We start from the raw sequence: 14,047 nt of genomic DNA, 5'->3' as shown, positions 1-14,047 counted from the left end.
ACAAGCCTGTATACATGCCAAGAACCTGAAAGTTAATGTTTACACAGATTCACGTTACACATTCGGAGTTGTACACGACTTCGGAGTGCTCTGGCAGGAGAGAGGTTTCATGACTTCTCATGGAACCAAGATTCAGCATGGTCTCCTTATTCAAGCCTTGTTAGATGCCATACATTTACCGACATCTATTGCTATTATGAAATGCAAAGCACATACGAAAGTTACAGACATTATTTCCCAAGGTAATGATCTAGCAGACCGCACAGCCAAGCTTACAGCACAGACTCCAGACATTCCAGTTAACATGACACATACTCCAGATCCGACTATATGCATGACAGTTAAGGACCCTACACAAGATGTCATAGATATCCAGTTACATGCTACTCCCGATGAAATCAGGAAATGGTCTGAACAAGGAGGGGTCCAGACAGATCAAGGATGGTTAACGAAGGGTAGAGCCACATGGTTTCTCCCCGATTCTATGGTTCAAGTCATTATCAATACCGCACATAGTCCAGCACATTTAGGAGAAAAAGCTATGTTAGACAGTATCCAGAACATTTGGTTCAACAAGCATTTACGAGCTGCAGCCAAGCAGAAAGTCCGTACCTGTATGATATGTTGTCAGTTTAATCCAGGTAAAAGTGTCCCGGTGGAACAAGGTGGTTTCCAGCCCCCTGACCACCCTTTTGAGGTCCTCCAGATGGATTATATTCAGATGGAGCGATGTCGAGGTTTCAAGTATGTCCTTGTAGTTGTATGCGCTTTGTCCAGGTGGACAGAAGCATATCCAGTCCCAGATTACACAGCCGCGACCACTGCCAAGCAGTTGGTTCGTGAATTTTTCCCTAGATACGGACTCCCTAGAGTCGTATATTCTGATAACGGTCAGCCATTCTCATCTGAACTCATGAAGCACGTTTCCCTTTTGTTAGGGTACCAGTGGAAGTTCCATTGTGTACGCCATCCTGAAGCAGCCGGTCTCGTCGAGAGACATAATCAGACTCTGAAAATCCGCATTGCAAAAGTCTGTAAGGAAAAAGGTGTAGACTGGCTAGTAGCTCTGCCAGTCGCTTTATTTTATATGCGCATGGTCGCACATTCCAGATCAGGTCTGTCCCCGTATGAGGTCGTATTCGGCCGCCCCCCAAACATGTGGGGTACTCCTAGACCCCGAAGTATTACTGATGTTTCATGTAATATGCTGACAGATTACCTAGCTTCCTTGATGTCTGCCCTCAACTCATGTCGTTCACAGGTTGCCGCCGCATTTCCAGACAATACCGAGGTGGCACCACATGAAATCGTTCCAGGCTCCCTAGTGATGGTCCGGAATTTCGACAGATCAAGTCCGCTGGAACCACGTTGGAAGGAGCCACGTCAGGTCCTCTTGACCACCCGTACCGCCGTCAAGTTGGAAGGCAGAAAAGGATGGATCCACCTTTCTCATGTAAAACTTTTCAATGGATTGAAACCCGTTTCTAAAAACATTTCCAAGGATAAAGACTGCCAAAACATTGTTTTAAAGGACTGTCCCGCACAAGACATTATTACAACCCCTCCCTTGTTAGAGAAAACTCCGCAGCAGGAGTATAAGTTAAAGCTCAGGTCTAGTAAAATAAGTCAGTCAGTTTGATTGTATAAGTCCTCCCCTAGGTGAAACGGTTAGACTGTTTCTGACATGTATAAAATAGACCCCCATAGTGAGAGAGTCAGTCGAAGTTCAACTCGATGTATCGTTTTTCTGAGTTTCGTATTATTCATCAGTATTTTGATTTCCTGCACCAGCTATGCATTCTATCTGTATTTTCCAGTTCCTCATGTAAATATGTCTGCTAATGCTACAGTAGAGCACACGTTTAGTGATCTGCCTCCTCACGAATATTCTTACCGCCTTGCTATGCGCAACAATTCTTTCATCCGTATGTTACATTATTCACACCAGACCAGCAATGCCACTAATTGTTGGGTGTGTGGTCGACTCCCCCCTTTCTAGACACCGAAGGGAGTTCTGCCACTCTTTCCTTATCCATTCTCACATAATGGTTCGTGTGGAGCATGGTCCACGTTAACGTCATCCTCAACAGATATGTCTTTTCTTAACAGTACATGTTTTCCAGACAAGAAAGGTCTCCCCCACAGAACAGGTTTAGATCTAGAAAATGAAGTTTATAATTTAGGTAATTATTCGTCGAATTTCATGGTCCTGAATGTTCAGTCTGATACTACTCCAGACTTACCTGCTATTTCAGTACTACCTGTCAAAGGCGAATTATGTGTCCGTAGTTATGGTTCTGTACATGTAGGACATAGTGAATGTACTACTGTTATCCAGTATAGTGACAGTAGGAAATCTGTTTTCAAAGCTTCACGTCATTCTTATTTTATTTGTGGTCAAACCGCATATGTCCGTCTGCCCCTCGATTGGGAGGGAACCTGTTACATTGCCTTCCTACTGCCACCTGTTTTCCTAGCCCCGCCTGACTATCACAGAAACACACATCTAGTACACATTAGACATAGAAGGGAGTCCCCAATTGTCGATTATACTGAAACTACTCTAGAACAGTATACAGATTTCAATAAAGGTTTCTTCTTCTTTGTAGGACCTGTCCAGAATAGTAAACTGATCCGTAGGTTAACAAGAACCCTTGAAGCTGTAGTAAATGAGACTGCCTCTGCTCTAGGTAACCTAACCGAAGAACAATCTGCTATGAGATTTGTCGTTTTGCAAAATCGTCTCGTCCTTGACGTCATACTGGCCGATAGGGGCGGGGCCTGTAGAGTCATCGGATCTAGTTGCTGCATTTTCATTCCAAATAACGCGCCGTCTGTTTATTCAGCTATAACCAGACTCCATAAAATTGCCCATCTGTTACACCAAGATCCAGGCACCTGGACATGGTCCGGTTGGTTCTGGAATATAATTTCCGCCTGGGGATGGAAAGTCCTGTCCTTTTTAGGTATTGCAGTAGCGATCATATTTAGCTGCTGCCTCTGTATACAATGTGGCCCTGCGATTTGCAGCATGTGTGCTACCTCTTGTATTCCTAGTCCCAAGCCCCGTTCTAAGTCCCGTTCCAGGATAATTCGAGACGAGCAAATGGTACTGTATGAAATGATAGACGGTATCATGAAAATTGATGTTTCCTGATGGAAACGTAGTGACAAGGAGGGAATGTGGAAAAGTAAATTTTGCCATGTTCTGTGTCCCTACGCCTCATCCATCATATGTTATGTGTGCATGACCAATATGCATATGTTATTCCCCATGTCCGATTAATGACGCAATTACAGTTGTGTCCACCTCTGGTATGCTAGTTTCCAGTCCTCGTGAATACTACGAATATCAGGCCTATGTAAAGTTATGTTGCCACGTTTCTTAGTGTGCACGTTATTCCAGTATAAAGTCCCCGTTTCCAGGCCTCAAAAGGGCCCGGACATCAGATTCAGCTCCTGTCTCCTGAAAGCCTCGCTGAGGAGCGATACAGCCCCCACCTGTATCCTCGACCCTTCACTTACTTCCTGCCTCGCAGTGCCCGGTGCAGCTTGGCTCTGCCTCTGAGTCTGCCAAGAGTATGTTATGATTCCAGCTATCAGTTCAGTCCTCCTTCTCTGCATTCCTGAGCTACTGAACTGCATCAATAGTTTCCGTCATTGTCTAGCCTTCTCAGCTCCACGTTAGAGAAATACTGTATTAATGGTCATTTAATATTCTTCATCACGCACTACATGTAGAATAATGCATGGTCCAGTCTTAGAGTCAAGTTAGCTTTTCCCCTCATGACTCCTAGTTTATATCAACATGTTCTCTAAACATTAGATACCAGATAGGGTTTAGGTACATGTCGCTCCGACCCTCCAGACTCAAGTCTCTGCTCCTAGCACAGAGTTCGTAGCCCCCAGCTTCTCCTAGTAACACGTCATTGCCAGTTTTCGCGCACCACCAGGTTAGAGATCCCGGCTCCTTAGGTAGCCCCCTCCTATGTTTCCACCCATTCATGACATATTCTGTTACGTTTGCATCACATGTCTATGTATACTCCCAGTTACACCTCTTTTTACTGTTATCTTTCGCGACTGCTACGCGTCACGCCTTCTGCTCCACCCACTGTTACGCCTACTGCAATGTAATGCTATGTGTTTGCGCTATGTATATAAGTTGATGTATTGTTATTAAAAGTTAGCGCGCTCATCCCAGATCAAGCCCCGGCAGCTGCTGGGCCCCAGTTGTCCTGCTGGGCCCCAGTTGTCCTGCTGGGCCCTGTCACCTCTGTTCCTATGCAGGTTGTCCTGATCCTGTCCTTATGCTGTAATAAACCTGCAGAAACTCCTACTACCTCGAATCTTGACTCTTATTTTATTGAGCTATCTGTTATTCATTCATTCATCCAAAAATAGATCCGGTATTATTTATTTATATACCACACTGTACAGGGATCGAACCTGTGACCTTGGCGTTATTAGCACCACGCTCTAAGCAAGTGAGCTAACAGGCCAATTTGCACATCTTCTGGAGGACCAGCACAGGAAGCAGTGCTAATGATAGTTCAACCGGGAGATTTGGAAAGCTTAATTTCAGCTGTTTAATATGAATTAACTTTCATATTATCAACATGAAGAAACTAATATGACTTCAAAAAAATTGCAATACAAAAGAGATTTCCATACTTAGTGTTAGAATTTTGAACCAGTAACGTTTTTTCCACGTGGTTTAGCAATAAATAAATATTCATCACCTATATTCAATTGATTCATCTAATCATTCTATCAGCTTCTGCGCAAAGGAAATATGGATGTAAACATGATACAGAAGAAAATACATCTATTTTCAACATTAAAGGAGCTTCAAATATTGGCTAGGAGACTGATTGAAATTATGTCCTTTGCGTTTTTAACTTCATGCTCTAACAGACTAAACTAATAGGCTCACTAAATATATGGAATACTTTTGAAGAATTAGCAGATGATGAAATACTACTGATTCCATCCAATCCTTCAAGCAGCGTGTGATTCAAGAAGATTAACAGTCCAAAATGAGACACAAGAAAAATTCATCTTTGTTCAAACAATTAAACTTGGCCTGTACAGGGATCGAACCTGTGACCTTGGCGTTATTAGCACCACGCTCTAACCATCTGAGCTAACAGGCAATTTTGCACAATACCTGGAGGTCCAGCAAATCAAGAAGGGCAAATGATAGTTAACCCAGGAGATTTGGAAAGCTTAATTTCAGCAGTTTACCATGAAGTTATTGTTATATATTATCAACATGAAGAAACTAATATGACTTAAAAAAAATTACAATACAAAAGAGATTTTCATACTTAGTGTTAGAACTTAGAACCATTAACGTTTTTTCCATGTGGTTAAGCAATAAATAAATATTCATCACCTATATTGAATTGATTCATCTAATCATTTTATCAGCTTCTCCTCAAAGGAAATATAGAGATAAACATGATACAGTAGAAAATACATCTATTTTCAACATTAAAGGAGCATCAAGTATTGGCTTGGAGACTGATTGAAAGTATGTCCTTGGCGTTTTTAACTTCATGCTCTAACAGACTAAACTAATAGAGTCACTAAATATATAGCATACTACTGAAGATGAAGCAGATGATGAAGTCCTACTGATTGTTAATCCGGGATAGTTGGAAAGCTTATATTCAGCTGTTTACATTCATAGTATCTTTATATATTATCAACAAGACTAAACAAAAGTGATCTCAATAAATTGCAATAAATAAGAGATTTAGTTACTGGGCGTTAGAACTTAGAACCAATAATAGATATTCCAGGCGCTTTAAGAATAGTAATTAATTCTATAATTATATCAAATGTATTCATCCAATCCTTCAAGCAGCGTTTGATCCAAGGAGATAAACAGTCCAAAATGAGACACAAGAAAAATTCATCTTTTTTCAAAGAATTAAACTTGGCCTGTACAGGGATCGAACCTGTGACCTTGGCGTTATTAGCACCACGCTCTAACCAACTGAGTTAACAGGCCAATTTGCATACCTTCTGGAGGACCAGCACAGGAAGCAGTGCTAATGATAGTTCAACCGGGAGATTTGGAAAGCTTAATTTCAGCTGTTTAATATGAATTAACTTTCATATTATCAACATGAAGAAACTAATATGACTTCAAAAAAATTGCAATACAAAAGAGATTTCCATACTTAGTGTTAGAATTTTGAACCAGTAACGTTTTTTCCACGTGGTTTAGCAATAAATAAATATTCATCGCCTATATTCAATTAATTCATCTAATCATTCTATCAGCTTCTGCGCAAAGGAAATATGGAGGTAAACATGATACAGAAGAAAATACATCTATTTTCAACATTAAAGGAGCTTCAAATTTTGGCTTGGAGACTGATTGAAATTATGTCCTTTGCGTTTTTAACTTCATGCTCTAACAGACTAAACTAATAGGCTCACTAAATATATAGAATACTTTTGAAGAATTAGCAGATGATGAAATGCTACTGATTCCATCCAATCCTTCAAGCAGCGTGTGATTCAAGAAGATTAACAGTCCAAAATGAGACACAAGAAAAATTCATCTTTGTTCAAACAATTGAACTTGGCCTGTACAGGGATCGAACCTGTGACCTTGGCGTTATTAGCACCACGCTCTAACCATCTGAGCTAACAGGTCATTTTGCACACCTACCTGGAGGTCCAGCAAATGAAGAAGGGCAAATGATAGTTAACCCAGGAGATTTGGAAAGCTTAATTTCAGCAGTTTACCATGAAGTTATTGTTATATATTATCAACATGAAGAAAGTAATATGACTTAAAAAAAATTACAATACAAAAGAGATTTTCATACTTAGTGTTAGAACTTAGAACCATTAACGTTTTTTCCATGTGGTTAAGCAATAAATAAATATTCATCACCTATATTGAATTGATTCATCTAATCATTTTATCAGCTTCTCCTCAAAGGAAATATAGATATAAACATGATACAGTAGAAAAAACAACTATTTTCAACATTAAAGGAGCATCAAGTATTGGCTTGGAGACTGATTGAAAGTATGTCCTTGTCGTTTTTAATTTCATGCTCTAACAGACTAAACTAATAGAGTCACTAAATATATAGCATACTATTGAAGATGAAGCAGATGATGACGTCCTACTGATTGTTAATCCGGGATAGTTGGAAAGCTTATATTCAGCTGTTTACATTCATAGTATCTTTATATATTATCAACAAGACTAAACAAAAAAGATCTCAATAAATTGCTATAAATAAGAGATTTAGTTACTAGACGTTAGAACTTAGAACCATTAATAGATATTCCAGGCGCTTTAAGAATAGTAATTAATTCTATAATTATATCAAATGTATTCATCCAGTCCTTCAAGCAGCGTTTGATCCAAGGAGATAAATAGTCCAAAATGAGACACAAGAAAAATTAATCTTTTTCAAAGAATTAAACTTGGCCTGTACAGGGATCGAACCTGTGACCTTATTAGCACCACGCTCTAACCAACTGAGCTAAAAGGCCAATTTGCACATCTTCTGGAGGACCAGCACAGGAAGCAGTGCTAATGATAGTTCAACCGGGAGATTTGGAAAGCTTAATTTCAGCTGTTTAATATGAATTAACTTTCATATTATCAACATGAAGAAACTAATATGACTTCAAAAAAATTGCAATACAAAAGAGATTTCCATACTTAGTGTTAGAATTTTGAACCACTAACGTTTTTCCCACGTGGTTTAGCAATAAATAAATATTCATCACCTATATTCAATTGATTCATCTAATCATTCTATCAGCTTCTGCGCAAAGGAAAAATAGAGGTAAACATGATACAGAAGAAAATACATCTATTTTCAACATTAAAGGAGAATCAAGTATTGGCTTGGAGACTGATTGAAATTATGTCCTTTGCGTTTTTAACTTCATGCTCTAACAGACTAAACTAATAGGCTCACTAAATATATAGAATACTTTTGAAGAATTAGCAGATGATGAAATGCTACTGATTCCATCCAATCCTTCAAGCAGCGTGTGATTCAAGGAGATAAACAGTCCAAAATGAGACACTAGAAAAATTAATCTTTTTTCAAACAATTAAACTTGGCCTGTACAGGGATCGAACCTGTGACCTTGGCGTTATTAGCACCACGCTCTAACCATCTGAGCTAACAGGCCATTTTGCACAACTACCTGGAGGTCCAGCAAATGAAGAAGGGCAAATGATAGTTAACCCAGGAGATTTGGAAAGCTTAATTTCAGCAGTTTACCATGAAGTTATTGTGATATATTATCAACATGAAGAAACTAATATGACTTAAAAAAAAAATACAATACAAAAGAGATTTTCATACTTAGTGTTAGAACTTAGAACCATTAACGTTTTTTCCATGTGGTTAAGCAATAAATAAATATTCATCACCTATATTGAATTGATTCATCTAATCATTTTATCAGCTTCTCCTCAAAGGAAATATAGAGATAAACATGATACAGTAGAAAAGACATCTATTTTCAACATTAAAGGAGCATCAAGTATTGGCTTGGAGACTGATTGAAAGTATGTCCTTGGCGTTTTTAACTTCATGCTCTAACAGACTAAACCAATAGAGTCACTAAATATATAGCATACTATTGAAGATGAAGCAGATGATGAAGTCCTGCTGATTGTTAATCCGGGATAGTTGGAAAGCTTATATTCAGCTGTTTACATTCATAGCATCTTTATATATTATCAACAAGACTAAACAAAAATGATCTCAATAAATTGCAATAAATAAAAGATTTAGTTACTTGGCGTTAGTACTTAGAACCATTAATAGATATTCCAGGCGCTTTAAGAATAGTAATTAATTCTATAAATATATCAAATGTATTCATCCAATCCTTCAAGCAGCGTTTGATCCAAGGAGATAAACAGTCTAAAATAAGACACAAGAAATATTCATCTTTTTTCAAAGAATTAAACTTGGCCTGTACAGGGATCGAACCTGTGACCTTGGCGTTATTAGCACCTCGCTCTAACCAACTGAGCTAACAGGCCAATTTGCACATCTTCTGGAGGACCAGCACAGGAAGCAGTGCTAATGATAGTTCAACCGGGAGATTTGGAAAGCTTAATTTCAGCTGTTTAATATGAATTAACTTTCATATTATCAACATGAAGAAACTAATATGACTTCAAAAAAATTGCAATACAAAAGAGATTTCCATACTTAGTGTTAGAATTTTGAACCAGTAACGTTTTTTCCACGTGGTTTAGCAATAAATAAATATTCATCACCTATATTCAATTGATTCATCTAATCATTCTATCAGCTTCTGCGCAAAGGAAATATGGAGGTAAACATGATACAGAAGAAAATACATCTATTTTCAACATTAAAGGAGCTTCAAATATTGGCTTGGAGACTGATTGAAATTATGTCCTTTGCGTTTTTAACTTCATGCTCTAACAGACTAAACTAATAGGCTCACTAAATATATAGAATACTTTTGAAGAATTAGCAGATGATGAAATGCTACTGATTCCATCCAACCCTTCAAGCAGCGTGTGATTCAAGAAGATTTACAGTCCAAAATGAGACACAAGAAAAATTCATCTTTGTTCAAACAATTGAACTTGGCCTGTACAGGGATCGAACCTGTGACCTTGGCGTTATTAGCACCACGCTCTAACCATCTGAGCTAACAGGCCATTTTGCACAACTACCTGGAGGTCCAGCAAATGAAGAAGGGCAAATGATAGTTAACCCAGGAGATTTGGAAAGCTTAATTTCAGCAGTTTACCATGAAGTTTTTGTTATATATTATCAACATGAAGAAACTAATATGACTTAAAAAAAATTACAATACAAAAGAGATTTTCATACTTAGTGTTAGAACTTAGAACCATTAACGTTTTTTCCATGTGGTTAAGCAATAAATAAATATTCATCACCTATATTGAATTGATTCATCTAATCATTTTATCAGCTTCTCCTCAAAGGAAATATAGAGATAAACATGATACAGTAGAAAATACATCTATTTTCAACATTAAAGGAGCATCAAGTATTGGCTTGGAGACTGATTGAAAGTATGTCCTTGGCGTTTTTAACTTCATGCTCTAACAGACTAAACTAATAGAGTCACTAAATATATAGCATACTATTGAAGATGAAGCAGATGATGAAGTCCTACTGATTGTTAATCCGGCATAGTTGGAAAGCTTATATTCAGCTGTTTACATTCATAGTATCTTTATATATTATCAACAAGACTAAACAAAAATGATCTCAATAAATTGCAATAAATAAAAGATTTAGTTACTTGGCATTAGAACTTAGAACCATTAATAGATATTCCAGGCGCTTTAAGAATAGTAATTAATTCTATAAATATATCAAATGTATTCATCCAATCCTTCAAGCAGCGTTTGATCCAAGGAGATAAACAGTCCAAAATCAGACACATGAAATATTCATCTTTTTTCAAAGAATTAAACTTGGCCTGTACAGGGATCGAACCTGTGACCTTGGCGTTATTAGCACCACGCTCTAACCAACTGAGCTAACAGGCCAATTTACACATCTTCTGGAGGACCAGCACAGGAAGCAGTGCTAATGATAGTTCAACCGGGAGATTTGGAAAGCTTAATTTCAGCTGTTTAATATGAATTAACTTTCATATTATCAACATGAAGAAACTAATATGACTTCAAAAAAATTGCAATACAAAAGAGATTTTCATACTTAGTGTTGGAACTTAGAACCATTAACGTTTTTTCCACGTGGTTTAGCAATAAATAAATATTCATCATCTATATTCAATTGATTCATCTAATCATTCTATCAGCTTCTGCGCAAAGGAAATATGGAGGTAAACATGATACAGAAGAAAATACATCTATTTTCAACATTAAAGGAGCATCAAGTATTGGCTTGGAGACTGATTGAAATTATGTCCTTTGCGTTTTTAACTTCATGCTCTAACAGACTAAACTAATAGGCTCACTAAATATATAGAATACTTTTGAAGAATTAGCAGATGATGAAATGCTACTGATTCCATCCAATCCTTCAAGCAGTGTGTGATTCAAGGAGATAAGCAGTCCAAAATGAGACACAAGAAAAATTCATCTTAGTTCAAACAATTAAACTTGGCCTGTACAGGGATCGAACCTGTGACCTTGGTGTTATTAGCACCACGCTCTAACCATCTGAGCTAACAGGCCATTTTGCACAGCTACCTGGAGGTCCAGCATATGAAGAAGGACAAATGATAGTTAACCCAGGAGATTTGGAAAGCTTAATTTCAGCAGTTTACCATGAAGTTATTGTTATATATTATCAACATGAAGAAACTAATATGACTTAAAAAAAATTACAATACAAAAGAGATTTACATACTTAGTTTTAGAACTTAGAACCATTAACTTTTTTTCCATGTGGTTAAGCAATAAATAAATATTCATCACCTATATTGACGTGATTCATCTAATCATTTTATCAGCTTCTCCTCAAAGGAAATATAGAGATAAACATGATACAGTAGAAAATACATCTATTTTCAACATTAAAGGAGCATCAAGTATTGGCTTGGAGACTGATTGAAAGTATGTCCTTGTCGTTTTTAACTTCATGCTCTAACAGGCTAAACTAATAGAGTCACTAAATATATAGCATACTATTGAAGATGAAGCAGATGATGAAGTCCTACTGATTGTTAATCCGGGATAGTTGGAAAGCTTATATTCAGCTGTTTACATTCATAGTATCTTTATATATTATCAACAAGACTAAACGAAAATGATCTCAATAAATTGCTATAAATAAGAGATTTAGTTACTTGGCGTTAGAACTTAGAACCATTAATATATATTCCAGGCATTTTAAGAATAGTAATTTATTCTATAATTATATCAAATGTATTCATCCAGTCCCTTAAGCAGCGTTTGATCCAAGGAGATAAACAGTACAAAATAAGACACAAGAAAAATTAATCTTTTTTCAAAGAATTAAACTTGGCCTGTACAGGGATCGAACCTGTGACCTTGGCGTTATTAGCACCACGCTCTAACCAACTGAGCTAAAAGGCCAATTTGCACATCTTCTGGAGGACCAGCACAGGAAGCAGTGCTAATGATAGTTCAACCGGGAGATTTGGAAAGCTTAATTTCAGCTGTTTAATATGAATTAACTTTCATATTATCAACATGAAGAAACTAATATGACTTCAAAAAAATTGCAATACAAAAGAGATTTCCATACTTAGTGTTAGAATTTTGAACCAGTAACGTTTTTTCCACGTGGTTTAGCAATAAATAAATATTCATCACCTATATTCAATTGATTCATCTAATCATTCTATCAGCTTCTGCGCAAAGGAAATATGGAGGTAAACATGATACAAAAGAAAATACATCTATTTTCAACATTAAAGGAGCTTCAAATATTGGCTTGGCAACTGATTGAAATCATGTCCTTTGCGTTTTTAACTTCATGCTCTAACAGACTAAACTAATAGGCTCACTAAATATATAGAATACTTTTGAAGAATTAGAAGATGATGAAATGCTACTGATTCCATCCAATCCTTCAAGCAGCGTGTGATTCAAGAAGATTAACAGTCCAAAATGAGACACAAGAAAAATTCATCGTTGTTCAAACAATTGAACTTGGCCTGTACAGGGATCGAACCTGTGACCTTGGCGCTATTAGCACTACGCTCTAACCATCTGAGCTAACAGGCCATTTTGCACAACTATCTGGAGGTCCAGCAAATGAAGAAGGGCAAATGATAGTTAACCCAGGAGATTTGGAAAGCTTAATTTCAGCAGTTTACCATGAAGTTTTTGTTATATATTATCAACATGAAGAAACTAATATGACTTAAAAAAAATTACAATACAAAAGAGATTTTCATACTTAGTGTTAGAACTTAGAACCATTAACGTTTTTTCCATGTGGTTAAGCAATAAATAAATATTCATCACCTATATTGAATTGATTCATCTAATCATTTTATCAGCTTCTCCTCAAAGGAAATATAGAGATAAACATGATACAGTAGAAAATACATCTATTTTCAACATTAAAGGAGCATCAAGTATTGGCTTGGAGACTGATTGAAAGTATGTCCTTGGCGTTTTTAACTTCATGCTCTAACAGACTAAACTAATAGAGTCACTAAATATATAGCATACTATTGAAGATGAAGCAGATGATGAAGTCCTACTGATTGTTAATCCGGCATAGTTGGAAAGCTTATATTCAGCTGTTTACATTCATAGTATCTTTATATATTATCAACAAGACTAAACAAAAATGATCTCAATAAATTGCAATAAATAAAAGATTTAGTTACTTGGCGTTAGAACTTAGAACCATTAATAGATATTCCAGGCGCTTTAAGAATAGTAATTAATTCTATAAATATATCAAATGTATTCATCCAATCCTTCAAGCAGCGTTTGATCCAAGGAGATAAACAGTCCAAAATCAGACACATGAAATATTCATCTTTTTTCAAAGAATTAAACTTGGCCTGTACAGGGATCGAACCTGTGACCTTGGCGTTATTAGCACCACACTCTAACCAACTGAGCTAACAGGCCAATTTACACATCTTCTGGAGGACCAGCACAGGAAGCAGTGCTAATGATAGTTCAACCGGGAGATTTGGAAAGCTTAATTTCAGCTGTTTAATATGAATTAACTTTCATATTATCAACATGAAGAAACTAATATGACTTCAAAAAAATTGCAATACAAAAGAGATTTTCATACTTAGTGTTGGAACTTAGAACCATTAACGTTTTTTCCACGTGGTTTAGCAATAAATAAATATTCATCATCTATATTCAATTGATTCATCTAATCATTCTATCAGCTTCTGCGCAAAGGAAATATGGAGGTAAACATGATACAGAAGAAAATACATCTATTTTCAACATTAAAGGAGCATCAAGTATTGGCTTGGAGACTGATTGAAATTATGTCCTTTGCGTTTTTAACTTCATGCTCTAACAGACTAAACTAATAGGCTCACTAAATATATA

At 36.7% G+C, this 14,047-nt stretch overlaps 5 non-coding genes across 5 annotated transcripts; all 5 read right to left on the bottom strand.

Moving 5' to 3' along the window:
- Window positions 1–8,110: 8,110 nt before the first annotated feature.
- TRNAI-AAU (transfer RNA isoleucine (anticodon AAU)) lies at window positions 8,111–8,184 on the bottom strand. The gene has a single exon. It is a non-coding gene; the product is annotated as a tRNA-Ile (tRNA).
- A 1,445-nt stretch (window positions 8,185–9,629) lies between these two features.
- On the bottom strand, window positions 9,630–9,703 carry TRNAI-AAU (transfer RNA isoleucine (anticodon AAU)). Its single transcript has one exon. It is a non-coding gene; the product is annotated as a tRNA-Ile (tRNA).
- Window positions 9,704–10,493: 790 nt separating this feature from the next.
- On the bottom strand, window positions 10,494–10,567 carry TRNAI-AAU (transfer RNA isoleucine (anticodon AAU)). The gene has a single exon. It is a non-coding gene; the product is annotated as a tRNA-Ile (tRNA).
- Window positions 10,568–12,011: 1,444 nt separating this feature from the next.
- Window positions 12,012–12,085, bottom strand: TRNAI-AAU (transfer RNA isoleucine (anticodon AAU)). Its single transcript has one exon. It is a non-coding gene; the product is annotated as a tRNA-Ile (tRNA).
- A 1,444-nt stretch (window positions 12,086–13,529) lies between these two features.
- TRNAI-AAU (transfer RNA isoleucine (anticodon AAU)) lies at window positions 13,530–13,603 on the bottom strand. The gene has a single exon. It is a non-coding gene; the product is annotated as a tRNA-Ile (tRNA).
- Window positions 13,604–14,047: the final 444 nt, after the last annotated feature.

Source organism: Lissotriton helveticus, chromosome 4_1 (assembly GCF_964261635.1).
Source record: "Lissotriton helveticus chromosome 4_1, aLisHel1.1, whole genome shotgun sequence".
NCBI classification, from domain to species: Eukaryota; Metazoa; Chordata; class Amphibia; order Caudata; family Salamandridae; genus Lissotriton; species Lissotriton helveticus.
This window is presented reverse-complemented; position numbering and strand designations above follow the sequence as displayed.